The sequence below is a fragment of the Bombina bombina genome, chromosome 2, assembly GCF_027579735.1.
Source record: "Bombina bombina isolate aBomBom1 chromosome 2, aBomBom1.pri, whole genome shotgun sequence".
Lineage (NCBI taxonomy): Eukaryota > Metazoa > Chordata > Amphibia > Anura > Bombinatoridae > Bombina > Bombina bombina.
The window spans coordinates 37,265,816-37,285,602 of NC_069500.1; the positions used below are offsets into that span (position 1 = coordinate 37,265,816).

At 34.1% G+C, this 19,787-nt stretch overlaps 1 protein-coding gene across 1 annotated transcript in view; it reads left to right on the forward strand.

The window, feature by feature from the left end:
* The first annotated feature begins 3,046 nt into the window (after positions 1 to 3,046).
* LOC128648395 (phospholipid-transporting ATPase ID) overlaps positions 3,047 to 19,787 on the forward strand; it is a 381,201-nt gene continuing 364,460 nt past the window's right edge. The window contains exon 1 of the mRNA XM_053701018.1: positions 3,047 to 3,215. The gene's annotated coding sequence lies outside the window, so the exon portion shown is untranslated. The remainder of the gene's footprint in view (positions 3,216 to 19,787) is intronic.

The window sequence follows — 19,787 nt, forward strand, 5'->3', positions numbered from 1 at the left end:
AACGCAAAACTCGTAATCTAGGTGTAAACAATGTTCCTAATATTTACAATAAATATTCCATCTAGAGAATGTTGTACTTGCAAACTTCTGTAGTCAGCCATGCACACACATTCAGGCAAATATATACAATTTACAAAACCTCTGATATTTTGTAATGTTTATCAAAACTGTATAGTACCTGCTAGTCGATCACAAATGCTGCATGTAATAACATGCATATCCACTAGGTGTCTCCCCTTACCATAGAATCGTCGCCATCCATACCACGAAATGTAAATGATTTATCCCTAGCTACAAAAAGCTGAAAGTCATTGTTTTATGAACAAATCAACAAAAATGTGTTATTCTAGTCTTGACTGAATATATTCCTCGTTCCTAGGACAGTCTTTTTTTTCTACAATTCCTTAAAGGGACACTAAAGCAAAAATTAAATTGTCATGATTCAGATAGAGCACACAATTTTAAACAAATTTCCAATTCACTTCCTTTACCTAATGTGCACTATCTTTTTATATAAGTTCTGTGGCACCAGCTCCTACTCAGAATGTACAAGAATTCAAAGAATGTACATATATGTATTTTGTGATTGGCTGATGGCTGTCATGTGATACAAGTAGAAGGAAAATAGAATTAACTTTGAAATTTATCAGAACAAAATCCACTCATTTGAAATTCAGACAAAGGTATAAACCCAGGACCACATCAAGGTCTCTGCCCTCCTAGGTCCCTAACCAAGCAGCTACACGACGCACTCTCAGACGTAATCAAACGTAAATCAAAGTGGGCCCCACAGCCCTGAATACTTACAGACAGCTGCACAGTGACATTATGACCGCTAATCGCTCGGTCACGCTACAAACAAGATGCAGGTACAGGCTAAGCAAATTAGGAAGAACACTTCTTCCTTGTTTCTTTTCTATTTTTAATTAAATAATCTTCCAATTATTTAGTTTTATTCTAAACGTTGTTACTATTTTTAATTTTATTTAAATCAATAAATATTTACCATTTTTAACGTTACGCGCATACTGAAGAACGAATTGGAACACAACTAATACAGCACAACCCAGAGAAAAGAGCTGAGCTTTAAAGTGTGTTGCTACAATTTAGGACCCAGCATCATTACCACAGATGGGGACAACCAGGCTATAATGATGAGGAAGAAGGCTGATAGCGCTATATAAACAGGATTACACTTTGTGTATTCTATTCCTTTTTTTCTTCTTTATATGTGTTTTTCACACCGAACGGAGCGCTTCTTAACCCATAATACTTTGGATCCCCATGATCACATCCCACTAGGGTGGCAGTCAAATACAATGTGAAGCAGCTAGTTTGTCTGGGAGTGAGAAACATAGGAGAGAAAGAAAAGGCTATAGAAAAAGAACTCCTTCCTCTTACTGTTGTTACAGGCACATAATGTATATAATGCTATATTGTTTAGCTATTAGGGAGTTTAAGAATAAAGGTAGTTATTCCAAATGAAAAAGAAAATGTTATTTCTTAAAGAGATACTGAACCCAAATAGCAGCAATTTCAAGTACTTTCAAATTTACTCCTATTATCAATTTGTCTTCAATCTCTTGCTATCTTTATTTAAAAAAGCAGAATGTAAGCTGATGAGCCAGCCCATCTTTAGTTCAGCACCTGGGTAGCGCTTTCTGATTGGTGACTAAATGTAGCCACCAATCAGCAAGTGCTACCCAGGTGCTGAACCAATTATGGGCTGGCTCGTAAGCTTACATTCTGCTTTTTTAAATAAAGATACCAAGGGAACGAAGAAAAATTTATAATTTTCTACTTGCTAATTACTTATGATGTAATGCCAAAGGATTGTTTAAAAGGGTTTAAAGACTTTCTGCAAAACATTGAAATGACCAACTGGTTGGGCTGCAAATTTACCCTGTCACATAGATTTCAAAAGGTCTGTAGAGGAGCTTTCATCTGTAAGTTCTGCATTGCTTTTAAAGCATTAGGGGAAGTAATAGTAGGTGTTTACGTAAATAGCGACATCTCTTTTTTTGCAGATGATACTAAGTTAAGTAAGGTCATTAGGTCAGAGCAGGATCAACTTTTGTAAAAAAGGGATCTGCAAAAATTAGAAGTATGGGCAAGTAAATGGAAAATGAGATTTAATACGGGAAAATGCAAGGTTCTACATTTTGGAAGTAAAAATAAGCAGACAACATATTATTTAAATGGGACAAGACTTAGCCAGATGAGGAAAATTATTTGGGAGTAGTAATAGATAACAAGCTAAAGATGGGTGCACAATGCAGTGCAGCGGCTATAAAAGCTAATAAGATACTAGCATATATTAAAAGAGGCATTGATTCAAGGGAGGAAAGCATAATTCTGTCACTATATAAAGCCCTGGTAAGACCTCACCTTGAGTATGGAGTGCAGTTCTGGGGACCGATCGCAAAAAAAGATATTGCAGAACTAGAAAAAGTTTAGAGAAGGGCCATAAAGCTAATAAGGGGATTGGAGAAATTAACCTATGAGGAGAGGCTAGCCAAACTGGGTCTGTTTTATTTAGAAAAAATGCGCTTGAGAGGTGACATGATTACTTTATATAAATATATTCAAGGCCCATATACAGAGATGGCAGAAGCTCTGTTTATTCAAAGAAAATTGTCACAAGAGGTCACAATTTAAGGTTGGAGGAAAGGAGATTTAATCTCCTGCAATGGAAAGGTTTTTTCACTGTAAGAGCAATAAAGTTGTGGAACTCATTACCAAAGGAGGTAGTGAATGCCAATACCCTAGATACATTTAAAAATTGTTTGGATACATTTCTGTCTAGAAACAAAATTCATGGATATGATTGCTAGTATTAAATGGGTCACCTTTTAGTGGGATTATTTAATCTTAACTGGAGTTTTTTGTAAGTATTTTAGATTTATATAGGTTGAACTCGACGGACTTCGGTCTTTTTTTCAACCTCCTCTACTATGTTACTATGTTACTATGTCTTCATGAAGTTTTCTTCCTCTACCAATACCATTCCTTCCTTCAGGCGAGATCCTTGCAAGAGGCCACAGTGAAACCTTATGAGATAATGGAACATCTGGATGCCATCGCTTCTGTATCGTGCTATAAGAGCGACAATCGCAAATGTTTGTGGTGAACTGAACAACCTAAAAGGCAGATAATCAAAGTGGAGATGGATATTTCTTATGACAAATACGAGAAAAAAAATGGGGAAAAAACTGGTATGTGTCTTTCAGATTGACAATTACTGCATATGCATATTATTGTTAAAGGGGCATTGTACACTATATTTTTCATTGCATTAATGTTTTGTAGATGATCCATTTGTGTAGCCCCTCTGGGGGAGTTTTTGTAACAATGTATAGTTTTGCTTATTTTTTCAGAACATTTTCAGACTCCTAACCAAGCCCCACAGTGCTAGATGTATACATGCGTTTACAGACTCCTAACCAAGCCCCACAGTGCCAGATGTATACACACGTTTACAGACTCCTAACCAAGCCCCACAGTGCCAGATGTATACGCGCGTTTACAGACTCCTAACCAAGCCCCACAGTGCCAGATGTATACGCGTGTTTACAGACTCCTGCTGGCTCCTGTTTACCTTATCTGACTTTTAATTTGCAGGGAAGGGGAAGGAGGAAGTGTCTGCTCTTTTTGTTTACCCAGCCCCTTTCAGCGTTTTTAAAAGGTTTTAAACTGGATTTTTAGATCAGTATCTGTGCATATTCTTCTTTATAGTAACGTCTATTACATGCAGTTATATGAAATTGATGTATACTGTCCCTTTAACTGTGACTCTGTCTTTAATTTGCATACGGCCACGTGTTTGTTTGAGGACCAGTGATCTAGTTTAGATCTTTCCAGACCTAACATATCCAGGAAAAGAACCCTATTTTGAGATATAATAGAGTTTTTGTGGATGACCTTTTGCTATACTGCATTTGTAGGTAATATGAACAAAATTATTAATTGGTTGAGTAATCGTGAACTTTATCAAATATTATATATAAATATAAAGATGCAGATTTACCTGTACATACACTTCCAACTTCTTCTCACTTGTCTTTTGAGATGTTTGGTTTTGGGAAAGAAAAGTTAATCTCTGGCGGCAAAAGAGCAGAATTTGGAACGCTCCAATCATCTTGAGGGAACTATATTTTCCCTCAAAATGTTCCAGTATCATCCATTAGAAATATTGTTTTCTTTGCCAGTCCTGGAAAGCGATATTTGCGCTCCACTTAGTAATACCAGCGCTGGTATTACAGCTGAGGTGCAATGCGAACGCCACCTTGCATTCAGACATAGCATGAGAACTAGGGGAGTGAAGGGGTGGACAGAAAATTGTAAATATATGAATATATACATATATATTTATGCGTTAATATGTGTATATGCTTATATACATATATATACTGTAAATGTGTTAATATGTGCATATATATATTTGCATATATATATATATATATTATTTTTTTTGATAAGCAATTTTATTTATGTAAAAAAAATATATATTTTTTCATTATTTGTTTACATATTGTTTATCATGCATATTAATTGTAGCAATTATTGGGACATCTATAGAATTCACTCATTTATTTATGTGTCTATCCTAGGGTTTATTTAAATCGTTAGCCCTTGGATGCCCCAAAGTATTAGATTATGTTTTTTACATATACTTCTTATATATATCCTTCAGTTTGGAAAAATATTTCTTCATAGTTAGAGTTGATTATTTAAAGGCAGATATGAATGTATATTTGTTAGTAATGTGCCAATATTGTTATTTTGCTAACGATAGAGTTTTTTGAATACTAGTAGCATATATATATAAGTATATCTGTGTAAGATACTATGCCCTTATGCACACCATTTACATGCTCAGGTGTATTTGATATGTTAACAACAGATTATGATTTGTAATTGTTACCTATCCCCTGATTGGTTGATGGTCTGCATATAGGTGCTGGCTTTGCTCTGAGATCTTTACCTCTGATGAAGCGCATGTGCGCATGCGCGAAACGCGTCAGGTGCATTTTAGGTTACGCACCTTATCATGAGCAACATTGCTGAATAAACCATTGCACAAGCTTTTCGAGTCCTGAGTTACAGTTCTTTTTCCTCCTTTGGATGCTGAGTTGTTTTATATATATATATATATATATATATATATATATATATATATATATATATATATATAAAACATGGAAGGGAACTGCACTCCAAGACCGGACCAGGTACACATCCTGTGACTCGGCAACATCCAGCCCTGGGTGCTAAATAGCACTCCAAAAAAGCTGTGATGTCACCAGAGCCACAGGCAGTTAACCCCAGTCTGGAATGGGTGCAAGAAACAAGGGGGATTACAAACAAAAAGTAATACAACACATAGAAAAACTTTGTCAAGACTGTTCTATATGAAAAAATACAGAAGAATACAGAAAATACAATGAGTTCCACAAAGAGTAAAAATACATCACTAGACAAGACTAACATACAACAATTTGTACAAGGCAAAGGAAAGAAACTAAAAAAAGATAATAAAGAAAAAGTCAACGAAAAGAAAAGATTTGATTCCTAGGATATATTTAAGTACATAGTAGAAAGTAGTGTCATGAGCAAGTGCAGTGAATCCTATAATTCATGGTGGAGAAAAGCTCAGGCACAGAAGAAATAGAGGACAGAGCCATAACATTTCAGAGATACATAGTACATGAAATACAAAGGAATCAAAGGAACCACAGAAAATGGACATGGTTTAAAACATAAAAAAACTGACTCCTTCCTCACTAGAGGCATCCACACATATCACTAGGCATATTCAAAATAACATACGTATATGTATAGAAATAAAGGTTTACCTCCCCTGTTGTAGACAGCACGTTGAAGGCCCACCTTGTTACAGTGTGTAAATCACTGATATGCTGACACCCAAATCAGATACACAATATGCCTATATGTATTAGGCTACGAGTATGTGAATAGTAGCAAAGCTTGGCCCAAGTGTTGTAGCCCCATAGGTCAGACGTTAGTATGCCCAGAGTGTCTGCAGGCCGCAATTAAGCTGCGGGACATGCGCTGAGACGCATTGACAGAGTCAGAGGAAACCCATATAGATGTACTTACCTCCGTAAGAGGTTATGCGAGGTAGTCAGCAGTGAACAGATTAAGTTCTGAACTGCCCTTAAATACCCTGTCGGTGCCTGTCGTCCATGACGTCATACGGTGGGCGACTGTGTACAGAAGACAGGGTTACCATGGTAACCAATGTAAACAATCTACCCGGTTAAGTTACTAGTGTTGTGGGTGTACTAAAAGGCAAACCTGTGGCATGTATTCCAATAGTCACAACATATGCAGAAACATTATTAGAGGAGATGTAGAAAAACATGTAAAGATACATGAAACAGTAATGTAACAAGTAAAGGAACAATTCAGGGCTCAAGGGATTAAATACAGTATACTAACATGTGAGATGGTAACTAAATTCTGCATTAAGGAGATATGCCTCCCATACGAGGTGTGCTGCAATTCACTATATGCTGTAGTGGCATCTAGTTTGAAGGGGAAGGTAATATGCAAATAGGGAGAATGGTGGATATGTGTGGACAAGGTCTGGAGGAGGTCAGTTGATTATGTGTATAGGTGTCACGTTTAGAGAGCAAGAATAGTTAGGATGGTGTTTGGGCGCTGTTGGAGACACACAGCGATGCCAAGCTCAAGATAAGAGCTACATATTGTAGAGTGCCAACAGATGGAGGACTCCCATTTACTTCCTGTGCAGCTGTTGCAGGACACGGCCAGAGAACTGACAGATATTAGCGCTGCGGAATCTGTTGGCGCTCTACAAATAACCAATAATAATATCAGATATTGACGTAACTGGAGTGAATAAGGGAACCTTCTTCCTGAGCACAGACATTGAAGCCGGTTATCAGCATGAACTCATATGTGTTAGGTGCTAAGAAGGCTTTCCCAAGGCATTTGTCACTGGACATCATTGCTGGTTCTATACAGTGAGCTGGACCAGTCTGCCCTATTAGCACCGTTGGGTGCTTCACCTTTGTGAGTATAATTTGACATCTTGCATCATTATCTTACTGTGTTGGTGGTACTGTGCCATGGTGGCGCCTCTCTTCTATTTTCTATAGATCATCACACACCTGCTGCGGCCTTTTGGATTACATTGGACGTTTGTGTTCTGTTGGTGTATGTTTTTTATATATACACTTTAATATTATATTTTTTATTTGTATTTTAGTTATTATTGTTTTTAGATTTAGTATTAGGAAGCGGCCCCTTTTGGGCTTGTGTGTACCTAGGTACACCCATACCCAGTTTTCTTTCATATAACAAGAGATAATGGAGGCTATAAATAAATATACAAATATATGCCATGAATTTACCATCTGAGTATTATTATTGTAAATATTATGGAGAAGGTCAATTAGACCTATGCCTAGAGCAGCAGTATTTGTGATGGGCAGCACATTTTCAGGTCTAGTTCTATGGCATGAAGTCTTCCCATTCCTATGCTCTCCAAATGTTTTATTTATTCATTGTATTAAAAATCAGTAATCTCTGAATATTTATTTTAGTGAAGGAGTAGTAGATATGTCAGTGCCTATGGCAGCACAAAACTTAAAGGGACAGTAAAGTCAAAACTAAACTTTCATGATTCAGATAGGGCAGCAATTTTAAACAACTTTCTAATTTACTTTTATCATCAAATTTGCTTTGTTCCCTTGGTGGTATGTTTGAGAAGCTAAACCTAGCTAGGCTCAAACTGATTTCTAAACAGTTAAAAACCGCCTCCTAGCTCAGAGCATTTTGAAATTTTTTCACAGTTAGACTGTGCTAGTTCACATGTGTCATATAGATAACATTGTGCTCACTCCCGTGAAGTTATTTAGGAGTCTTCACTGATTGACTACACTGCATGTCTGTCAAAGGCACTTAGATAAGGAGGCTGTCTGCAAAGGCTTAGATACAAGGTAATCACAGAGGTAAAAAGTATATAAATATAACTGTGTTGGTTATGCAAAAACGGGGATTGGGTAATAAAGGGAATATCTATCTTTTTAAATAAGAAAAATTTTGGTGTAGACTGTCCCTTTAAATACACTTCTGTGCAAAAGCCTATGTGGCTACAAGGTAAAGTGACTTCATTATGAGACATTAAACGGTCACACTATTAGCCTGTTAGAAAACTCATCAGTGGGATCACTAACAAAACTGTCACAGTTATAGTAAGTACAGTATACAGATTATAGCTGAATAGTCATGGGGGGGCACAGTTATCATGTAAACTGACCTATAGTAATAGTTTATTGTAAGACTTTACTAATTAGTACAGTTATTATGTAACCTGCCCTATAGTAATAGTTTATTGTAAGTCTTTACTAATTAGTACAGTTATTATGTAACCTGCTCTATAGTAATAGTTTATTGTAAGACTTTACTAATTAGTACAGGTATTATGAAACCTGCCCTATAGTAATAGTTTATTATAAGACTTTGCTAATTAGTGCAGTTATTATGTAACCTGACCTATAGTATTAGTTTATTGTAAGACTTTACTAATTAGTACAGGTATTATGAAACCTGCCCTATAGTAATAGTTTATTATAAGACTTTGCTAATTAGTGCAGTTATTATGTAACCTGACCTATAGTATTAGTTTATTGTAAGACTTTACTAATTAGTACAGTTATTATGTAACCTGCCCTATTGTAATAGTTTATTGTAAGACTTTACTAATTAGTACAGTTATCCTGTAATCTGCCCTATAGTAATAGTTTATTGTAAGACTTTACTAATTAGTACAGTTATTATGCAACTTGCCCTGTAGTAATAGTTTCTTGTAAGACTTTACTAATTAGTACAGTTATTATGTAATCTTCCCTATAGTAATAGTTCATTGTAAGACTTTACTAATTAGTACAGTTATGTAACCTGCCCTATAGTAATAGTTTATTGTAAGACTTTACTAATTAGTACAGTTATGTAACCTGCCCTATAGTAATAGTTTATTGTAAGACTTTACTAATTAGTACAGTTATTATGTAACCTGCCCTATTGTAATAGTTTATTGTAAGACTTTACTAATTAGTACAGTTATCCTGTAACCTGCCCTATAATAAGAGTTCATTGTAAGAATTTACTAATTAGTATAGTTATTGTGTAACCTGCCCTATAGTAATAGTTTACTGTAAGACATTACTAATTAGTACAGTTATCATTTAACCTGCCCTATTTGTAATAGTTTATTGTAAGACTTTACTAATTAGTACAGTTATGTAACCTGCCCTATTGTAATAGTTCATTATAAGACTTTACTAATTAGTATAGTTATTGTGTAACCTGCCCTATAGTAATAGTTTATTGTAAGACTTTACTAATGTCAGGTTAGGTAATGTCCAGAAGAAGACCCAAATGCTAGGGCGAACTAAAACAACACCCTTGAACTATAGTAAGAGTTTATTGTAAGACTTTACTAATAAGTACAGTTATTATGTAACCTGCCCTATAGTAATAGTTTATTGTAAGACTTTACTTAATACTACAGTTATTATGTAACCTGCCCTGTAGTAATAGTTTATTGTAAGACTTTACTAATTAGTACAATTATTATGTAACCTGCCCTATGGTAATAGTTTATTGTAAGACCATACTAATTAGTACAGTTATTATGTAACCTTCCCTATAGTAATAGTTTATTGTAAGACTTTACTAATTACTACAGTTATTATGTAACCTGCCCTGTAGTAATAGTTTATTGTAAGACCTTACTAATTTGTACAGTTATTATGTAAGTTGCCCTACAGTAATAGTTTATTGTAAGACTTTACTAATTAGTACAGTTATTATGTAACCTGCCCTATAGAAATAGTTAATGTAAGACGTTACTAATTAGTACAGTTATTATGTAACCTGCTCTATAGCAATAGTTTATTGTAAGACTTTACTAATAAGTACAGTTATTATGTAACCTGCCCTATAGTAATAGTTTATTGTAAGACTTTACTTAATACTACAGTTATTATGTAACCTGCCCTGTAGTAATAGTTTATTGTAAGACTTTACTAATTAGTACAATTATTATGTAACTTGCCCTATGGTAATAGTTTATTGTAAGACCATACTAATTAGTACAGTTATTATGTAACCTTCCCTATAGTAATAGTTTATTGTAAGACTTTACTAATTACTACAGTTATTATGTAACCTGCCCTGTAGTAATAGTTTATTGTAAGACCTTACTAATTAGTACAGTTATTATGTAAGTTGCCCTACAGTAATAGTTTATTGTAAGACTTTACTAATTAGTACAGTTATTATGTAACCTGCCCTATAGAAATAGTTTATTGTAAGACGTTACTAATTAGTACAGTTATTATGTAACCTGCTCTATAGCAATAGTTTATTGTAAGACTTTACTAATAAGTACAGTTATTATGTAACCTGCCCTATAGTAATAGTTTATTGTAAGACTTTACTTAATACTACAGTTATTATGTAACCTGCCCTGTAGTAATAGTTTATTGTAAGACTTTACTAATTAGTACAATTATTATGTAACCTGCCCTATGGTAATAGTTTATTGTAAGACCATACTAATTAGTACAGTTATTATGTAACCTTCCCTATAGTAATAGTTTATTGTAAGACTTTACTAATTACTACAGTTATTATGTAACCTGCCCTGTAGTAATAGTTTATTGTAAGACCTTACTAATTAGTACAGTTATTATGTAAGTTGCCCTACAGTAATAGTTTATTGTAAGACTTTACTAATTAGTACAGTTATTATGTAACCTGCCCTATAGAAATAGTTTATTGTAAGACGTTACTAATTAGTACAGTTATTATGTAACCTGCTCTATAGCAATAGTTTATTGTAAGACTTTACTAATTACTACAGTTATTATGTAATCTGCCCTATAGTAATAGTTTATTGTAAGACTTTACTATTTAGTACAGTTATTATGTAACCTGCCTTATAGTAATAGTTTATTGTAAGTCTTTACTAATTGGTAGTTATCATGTAACCTGCTCTATAGTAATAGTTAATTGTAAGACTTTACTAATTATTACAGTTATTGTGTAACCTGCCCTATAGTAGTAGTATATTGTAAGACTTTACTAATTAGTACAGTTATCCTGTAACCTGCCCTATAGTAATACTTTATTGTAAGACTTTAATAATTAGTAGTTATTATGTAACCTGCCCTATAGTAATAATTCATTGTAAGACTTTACTAATTAGTACAGTTATTATGTAACCTGCCCTATAGTAATAGTTTATTGTAAGACTTTACTAATTAGTACAGTTATCCTGTAACCTGCCCTATAATAAGAGTTCATTGTAAGACTTTACTAATTAGTATAGTTATTGTGTAACCTGCCCTATAGTAATAGTTTACTGTAAGATGTTACTAATTAGTACAGTTATCATTTAACCTGCCCTATAGTAATAGTTTATTGTAAGACTTTACTAATTAGTACAGTTATGTAACCTGCCCTATTGTAATAGTTCATTGTAAGACTTTACTAATTAGTATAGTTATTGTGTAACCTGCCCTATAGTAATAGTTTATTGTAAGACTTTACTAATGTCAGGTTAGGTAATGTCCAGAAGAAGACCCAAATGCTAGGGCGAACTAAAACAACACCCTTGCACTATAGTAAGAGTTTATTGTAAGACTTTACTAATAAGTACAGTTATTATGTAACCTGCCCTATAGTAATAGTTTATTGTAAGACTTTACTAATTACTACAGTTATTATGTAACCTGCCCTGTAGTAATAGTTTATTGTAAGACTTTACTAATTAGTACAATTATTATGTAACCTGCCCTATGGTAATAGTTTATTGTAAGACCATACTAATTAGTACAGTTATTATGTAACCTTCCCTATAGTAATAGTTTATTGTAAGACTTTACTAATTACTACAGTTATTATGTAACCTGCCCTGTAGTAATAGTTTATTGTAAGACCTTACTAATTAGTACAGTTATTATGTAACCTGCCCTATAGAAATAGTTTATTGTAAGACGTTACTAATTAGTACAGTTATTATGTAACCTGCTCTATAGCAATAGTTTATTGTAAGACTTTACTAATTAGTAAAGTTATCATGTAACCTGCTCTATAGTAATAGTTAATTGTAAGACTTTACTAATTATTACAGTTATTGTGTAACCTGCCCTATAGTAGTAGTATATTGTAAGACTTTACTAATTAGTACAGTTATCCTGTAACCTGCCCTATAGTAATACTTTATTGTAAGACTTTACTAATTAGTAGTTATTATGTAACCTGCCCTATAGTAATAATTCATTGTAAGACTTTACTAATTAGTACAGTTATTATGTAACCTGCCCTATAGTAATAGTTTATTGTAAGACTTTACTAATTAGTACAGTTATTATGTAACCTGCCCTATTGTAATAGTTTATTGTAAGACTTTACTAATTAGTACAGTTATCCTGTAACCTGCCCTATAATAAGAGTTCATTGTAAGACTTTACTAATTAGTATAGTTATTGTGTAACCTGCCCTATAGTAATAGTTTCCTGTAAGACTTTACTAATTAGTACAGTTATCCTGTAACCTGCCCTATAATAAGAGTTCATTGTAAGACTTTACTAATTAGTATAGTTATTGTGTAACCTGCCCTATAGTAATAGTTTACTGTAAGACTTTACTAATTAGTACAGTTATCCTGTAACCTGCCCTATAATAAGAGTTCATTGTAAGACTTTACTAATTAGTATAGTTATTGTGTAACCTGCCCTATAGTAATAGTTTATTGTAAGACTTTACTAATTAGTACAGTTATGTAACCTGCCCTATTGTAATAGTTCATTGTAAGACTTTACTAATTAGTATAGTTATTGTGTAACCTGCCCTATAGTAATAGTTTATTGTAAGACTTTACTAATGTCAGGTTAGGTAATGTCCAGAAGAAGACCCAAATGCTAGGGCGAACTAAAACAACACCCTTGCACTATAGTAAGAGTTTATTGTAAGACTTTACTAATAAGTACAGTTATTATGTAACCTGCCCTATAGTAATAGTTTATTGTAAGACTTTACTAATTACTACAGTTATTATGTAACCTGCCCTGTAGTAATAGTTTATTGTAAGACTTTACTAATTACTACCATAATTATCTAACCTGCCCTATGGTAATAGTTTATTGTAAGACCATACTAATTAGTACAGTTATTATGTAACCTTCCCTATAGTAATAGTTTATTGTAAGACTTTACTAATTACTACAGTTATTATGTAACCTGCCCTGTAGTAATAGTTTATTGTAAGACCTTACTAATTAGTACAGTTATTATGTAAGTTGCCCTATAGTAATAGTTTATTGTAAGACTTTACTAATTAGTACAGTTATTGTGTAACCTGCCCTATAGAAATAGTTTATTGTAAGACGTTACTAATTAGTACAGTTATTATGTAACCTGCTCTATAGCAATAGTTTATTGTAAGACTTTACTAATTACTACAGTTATTATGTAATCTGCCCTATAGTAATAGTTTATTGTAAGACTTTACTATTTAGTACAGTTATTATGTAACCTGCCTTATAGTAATAGTTTATTGTAAGTCTTTACTAATTGGTAGTTATCATGTAACCTGCTCTATAGTAATAGTTAATTGTAAGACTTTACTAATTATTACAGTTATTGTGTAACCTGCCCTATAGTAGTAGTATATTGTAAGACTTTACTAATTAGTACAGTTATCCTGTAACCTGCCCTATAGTAATAGTTTATTGTAAGACTTTACTAATTAGTGCAGTTATTATGTAGCTTGACCTATAGTAATAGTTTATTGTAATTCTTTACTAATTAGCACAGTTATTATGTAACCTGCTCTATAGTAATATGTTATTGTAAGACTTTACTAATTAGTACAGTTATTATGTAACCTGCCCTATATTAATAGTTTATTGTAAGACTTTACTAATTAGTACAGTTATTATGTAACCTGCCCTATAGTAATAGTTTATTGTAAGACTTTACTAATTTGTAAAGTTATTATGTAACCTGCCCTATAATAATAGTTCATTGTAAGACTTTACTAATTAGTACAGTTATTGTGTAACCTGCCCTAAAGTAATAGTTTATTGTAAGACTTTACTATTAAGTACAGTTATCATGTAACCTGCCCTATATTAATAGTTTATTGTAAGACTTTACTAATAAGTACAGTTATTATGTAACCTGCCCTGTAGTAATAGTTTATAGTAAGACTTTACTAATTAGTACAGTTTTTTATGTAACCTGCCCTATAGTAATAGTTTATTGTAGGACTTTACTAATTAGTACAGTTATTATGTAACCTGCAGCAAGGAAGAACAGTTCCGGCTAACTGTAGGAAGACGCTCCAGACGAGTAAAGGTAAATTCAGTGAATACTTTATTGATGCACTATGCACTTAAAACAAAGTGAGGACAGTAGCAAAATGACCACTACAAAGGTCATATAGTGGTCAAAAAAAGGCAGCAACAGCAGACGCGTTTCATGCGGGTCCTCCGCACTTGATCACTGCTTAACATATGCAACCGCCTGCAGTCTATTTAAAGGGACATGTAATTCAAAAATTAATATCACATTTTTATAATTAATCAATTATAGAGTATTAAAATAATGTTCCTATATTAACAGACTGGAAATGTACAGGACACAGGATAGAATATACCCAAAGATATGTAAATAAATTAATATACAAACAAAAACATGAAAGGGGAGAAAAATAGATAATAAAAGATTAAAAAATAATAAACAAATAAACAATAGGGAATTTTTTTTATTATATATATATATATATATATATATATATATATAAATGGCAGCCACTATCTTAAAGTGCATTTAAACTTTTATAGATAACTGTTTATTGAAAGGGAGCTAATCATGTGCAATTTAATGTTGGTAATATTGTTCTTTAAATTCCATAACAATAATAAATCCCCCAATTTTTGAAATTATTTAAACAAAAAGATTGACACAAACTTGGTTGAAACCTAGGATGGGTTTCTATAGATGTAGAGCTACCAGATGTAAAACATGTGATTATGTAACTGAGGGGGACACTTTCATGTCCCACAGTAACAACAAAGAATACAAAATCAAATTTAGGCTAAATTGTAATTCTACACATATGGTCTATCTTATGACTTGTAAAGAATGTAACATACAATATTTGGGGAAAACCAAGCGGAGGTTAAGAGATCGGGTGTTGGAGCACATCAGGGACATTGAGGACCCTGATGTGTTTACCTCTGTTGCCACCCATTTTAAATTTGAACATCTGGGAAATTCCAGCTTAGCTAGCTTTCAAGCCATTGATCATGTTCCCTTCTCTAAGAGAGGTGGGGATAGAGAATACTATTTGAGCAAAAAGGAGGTTAGGTGGATTTTCTATCTTAACACCAGGATTCCACTTGGTTTAAATGTTGAGGCCGATGTCAATCTTTTTGTTTAAATAATTTCAAAAATTGGGGGATTTATTATTGTTATGGAATTTAAAGAACAATATGACCAACATTAAATTGCACATGATTAGCTCCCTTTTAATAAGCAGTTATCTATAAAAGTTTAAATACACTTTAAGATAGTGGCTGCCATTTATATAGAAGTCGGCATTTGAGCATGGATGGGGTAAGCACTGCTTGTTGTGTATATTGATATTGTTTTTCTGTTATATTGCGGTTGCTCTCCTGTGTTCTTATGCTATTGGGCTAACTACTTAGCGTTTTTCAAGGAGCGTTCAGTGACTTGTGCGGTGCTGAAGATACAACCCCAGGTATTACATTGAAGGTTTACATACTGTCTATTAGGACTGTTACATATCTGAATTGGTGTTGCACTGTGCACTATTGACTGGATTGGACTTTAGCTATGTCAGAGACACAGGACTGTTTTGTACTGAGAGACCTGGAAGCCACTTTATATCACTAAGATGAGGATTTGGACTACCTTTCGAATGATAATGAAAATACCATTGATAGCCTCTTTTTCCATATTGATGAGCTTCGTAGAAAGGATATAAAATTAGACCTGGACATCAAGGCTTCTCTACTGTATAAAAAATATCAACGTATTCCAAGAGGCTTAAGGATAAGGAAATTTCCATCCTTCACAGTGAATGACTCTGACTTTATATTAAAGTGGAATAAGATTCTTAATGATTGTTCATTTGCTTTGATGGACTTACTTATAGAATTTAAAAAACAACAGAGACAAGAACTTATCACTTTAATTAAAGCAATACAAATTGACCTACAAAATCTACAGACTGACCCTGTATTCAAAGAGTATGACACCAAGTTTGAAGCTAATATGTTGAAGTTTTCCAAAGAACTGTGGGACTTTAAGAAAACCAAACTGTCTCGTGATAAAAGAGACTATGAATCAAACAGGGTGTATAGGTGGTTTGCAGCACCTCACAAAACTCAGGGTGATAAATGCGCCTTTAATAAAAGGAATGAGAATAAATCAGCTAAGAAAATAAGATTTGCTGAGGCAGAATATGATCAGGATACCACTGACCATGAGTCTAATGGGGAGGGAGCTGTAGAGGTCAGAACAGCATCAGTATTAGATATTCCTAGTGTTGAAATGGAAGGGGCTTCAAAAAACGAAGTGGGCTTAGATGTCAGAAAAAAAAAAAACAAGAAGGGGTAGTAGAGGAAGAAAAAGAAAAGAGAGTAAGGACATATCATATGAGAACAAATCGGACTCAGGTCCGCAAGTATGTCTAAAAAATGTAATTAATTTGTCGCAATATGAACTTAATCAGTATGAAAGGGAGGTTTTGAGTAAGGGTTTGAATTTTTCTCCAACTGCTCCCTTTAGCCTCTTCGACACCATCTTAGATGTAAACAATTTTGTGAGAAAACTCACATTGAAAAAACATTTTTTTGTTGAAGATGGTGGTGTGGAGGAACTGTGGGTACAGTTGGTGATTTGGCTATGTCTGGCTCTGATGGTGAACATAATACACTGAATTTCGGTGATCATTGTGCACTTACTGAGCTAATGCAATTGATGGATGATAATCTGGGAGATAATACCTTACAAGGGGATATGCATCCTGAGGTGAGATTAAAGAGAAAAAGTAATTTTTACCCTATAAATACCAGGGGTAAAAATATTGATGTTTTTCAAAGAACAATTGAGAAGAAATTGATAGCTTTGGCAGATAAAGTTGAATCTAATAGGGAGAAAAAATCAAATAGGTTTAATAAAAACCTCAGTGGCAATCATTTCAAGGCCTTGGCATCCCTAAAAAAAAACCACAATATAGTCATAAAGGCATCTGACAAAGGTGGTAATGTCATTGTTATGGACAGGGAGTATTACCTTTTTGAGGCCAAACGACAACTTAGGGATGCTGAGGTTTATGAAAAACTAGACACTGATCCTACAGTTAGGTTCGGAAGGAGATTGGAGAGGGTATTACTGTTGGGAAAACAAATAGGTTTGATAAAGGATTCTCAAATGGATTACCTATTGAAACAAAACCCAAGGGTACCTATCTTCTATTTCCTCCCGAAGTTACATAAGGATTAAGTTCATCCTCCTGGTAGACCCATCATATCAGGGGTGGGCTCTCTTTTGGAGCCCACCTCTGAGTTGGTGGATATATTTTTGCAACCCCTTGTGGGAGATCTCACCAGTTACATTAAAGATTCTACACAGGTGTTATGTGCCATGAAATCCATACAATGGAAACCATCTTATCGGTTTATAACAGTGGATGTATCATCACTGTATACGTCGATCCCCCATCATTTGGGACTTCAATCTATTTCTCACATTCTAGATAGAATGTCGAACTATTCTGAAGATTACAAACATTTTCTCATTTGTGTCATTGAATTTCTACTCTCCCATAATTATTTTTTGTTTGAGGGATCCTACTATCTGCAGAGGCGTGGAACAGCTATGGGGGCAAAATTTGCCCCCTCCTACGCCAATCTCTATATGGGATGGTGGGAGCTGTTCCACGTCTATGCAGATAGTAACCCCTTCCGTCATCATATAGTTTACTTCGGTCGCTATATTGATGACTTATTATTTATATGGGATGGAGATGAGAAATCAGCAATTTCCTTTTTCTCTTGTAAGGTGTATCCAGTCCACAGATCATCCATTACTTGTGGGATATTCTCATTCCCAACAGGAAGTTGCAAGTGGACACCCACAGCAGAGCTGTAATATAGCTCCTCCCCTAACTGTCATAGCCAGTCATTCTCTTGCAACTCTCAAAAAGCAAGGACGTTGTAGGAGAGAGTGGTTAAATATAGCTAGTTTATTTTCTTCAATCAAAAGTTTGTTATTTTTAAATAGTACCGGAGTTGTGCTATTTTATCTCAGGCAGTAAATAGAAGAAGAATCTGCCTGAGGTTTCTATGATCTTAGCAGGTTGTAACTAAGATCCATTGCTGTTCTCACATATGTCTGAGGGGATTACACAGATGAGGTAACTTCAGCGAGAGAATGGCGTGCAGTTTATTCTGCTATCAGGTATGTGCAGTTATAATTTTTTCTAGAGATGGAAAACACTAGAAAATGCTGCTGATACCGGATTAATGTAAGTTAAGCCTGAATACAGTGATTTAATAACGACTGGTATTTTCCTTTTTTGACTATTTAAATTGTAATAATTTCAATTTAACATTTATAGGGGTTCAGGATCCTCTAAAAATACAGTTTCTTGGCATTGAGATAACAGCTGAGGGAGATAGCATTGTTACCAACTTGTATAGAAAACCCACTAGTGGGAATACAATCCTCAATTACAAGTCGTGTCATCCAAAACATGTTTTGAATGCTATTCCCAAAAGTCAGTTCATTCGGACAAAACGCATTTGTTCAAATGAGTCTTTGTATCAGCAACAAAGTAAAAAATTACATGATAGACTTCTGGAAAGAGGGTATAAGGATACCCTTTTACAAAGTACAAAAGAGCCCCCTCTGAGGAAGCGTTATGTGAAACGCGCGTCAGGGGCACCTGCACGAGGTTATGGAACCTCGATTTTAAGAGCTGACTCAGTCTAAATATTCAATTACACCGCAGTGATTACGTCTATATACAGTGGCAGTTAAGTTAACGTTAAATAAGGCCTCCGCTATAGAAGAGACCTTTTTCAGTTCAAGTTTAGCAGATTTCTTTCCATTCGTGGGCAACCTGTGTTTGGAGTTATATATACAGTGATAGTTAACGGTTAAACAGGCCTCCGCTATAGAAGAGACCTTTTTTAGTTCAGTTCAGCATATCTTTCCATTCGTGGGTAACCTGTTGGTATCTTTATACTCAGCCAGGTTGAACTGCAGCTTCAATTTCTATCTTTTTCTCTAAGGCAAAGCAAATAATTGTCTGGCCAAGGTGCATACTGAAATTGCAAACCGCTTCCAGCGGTGAATATGTGCTATAAAAGAGATCTTTTTTAGTTCAACTCAGTATATCTTTCCACTCGTGGGTAACCCTTTGGTATTTTTACACTCAGCCAGGCTGAACTGTGGCTTTAATTTCTATCTTTTTAAAGCGAAGTTAATAATTGCTTGTACAAGTTGTATACTGAGATTACATTTAGCGATGAATATGTGCATCATGCATATAAAGTGCATTTGATTTTCTAAACAACCATTTGTGTATATGGTATATATTGATAACTCATGGCTTAAGCTAATATATAAATATAACAGGACTAGCCAATATTTAAGCTGAGAGTTCAACTTCACAAGTATAATTGCTGTAA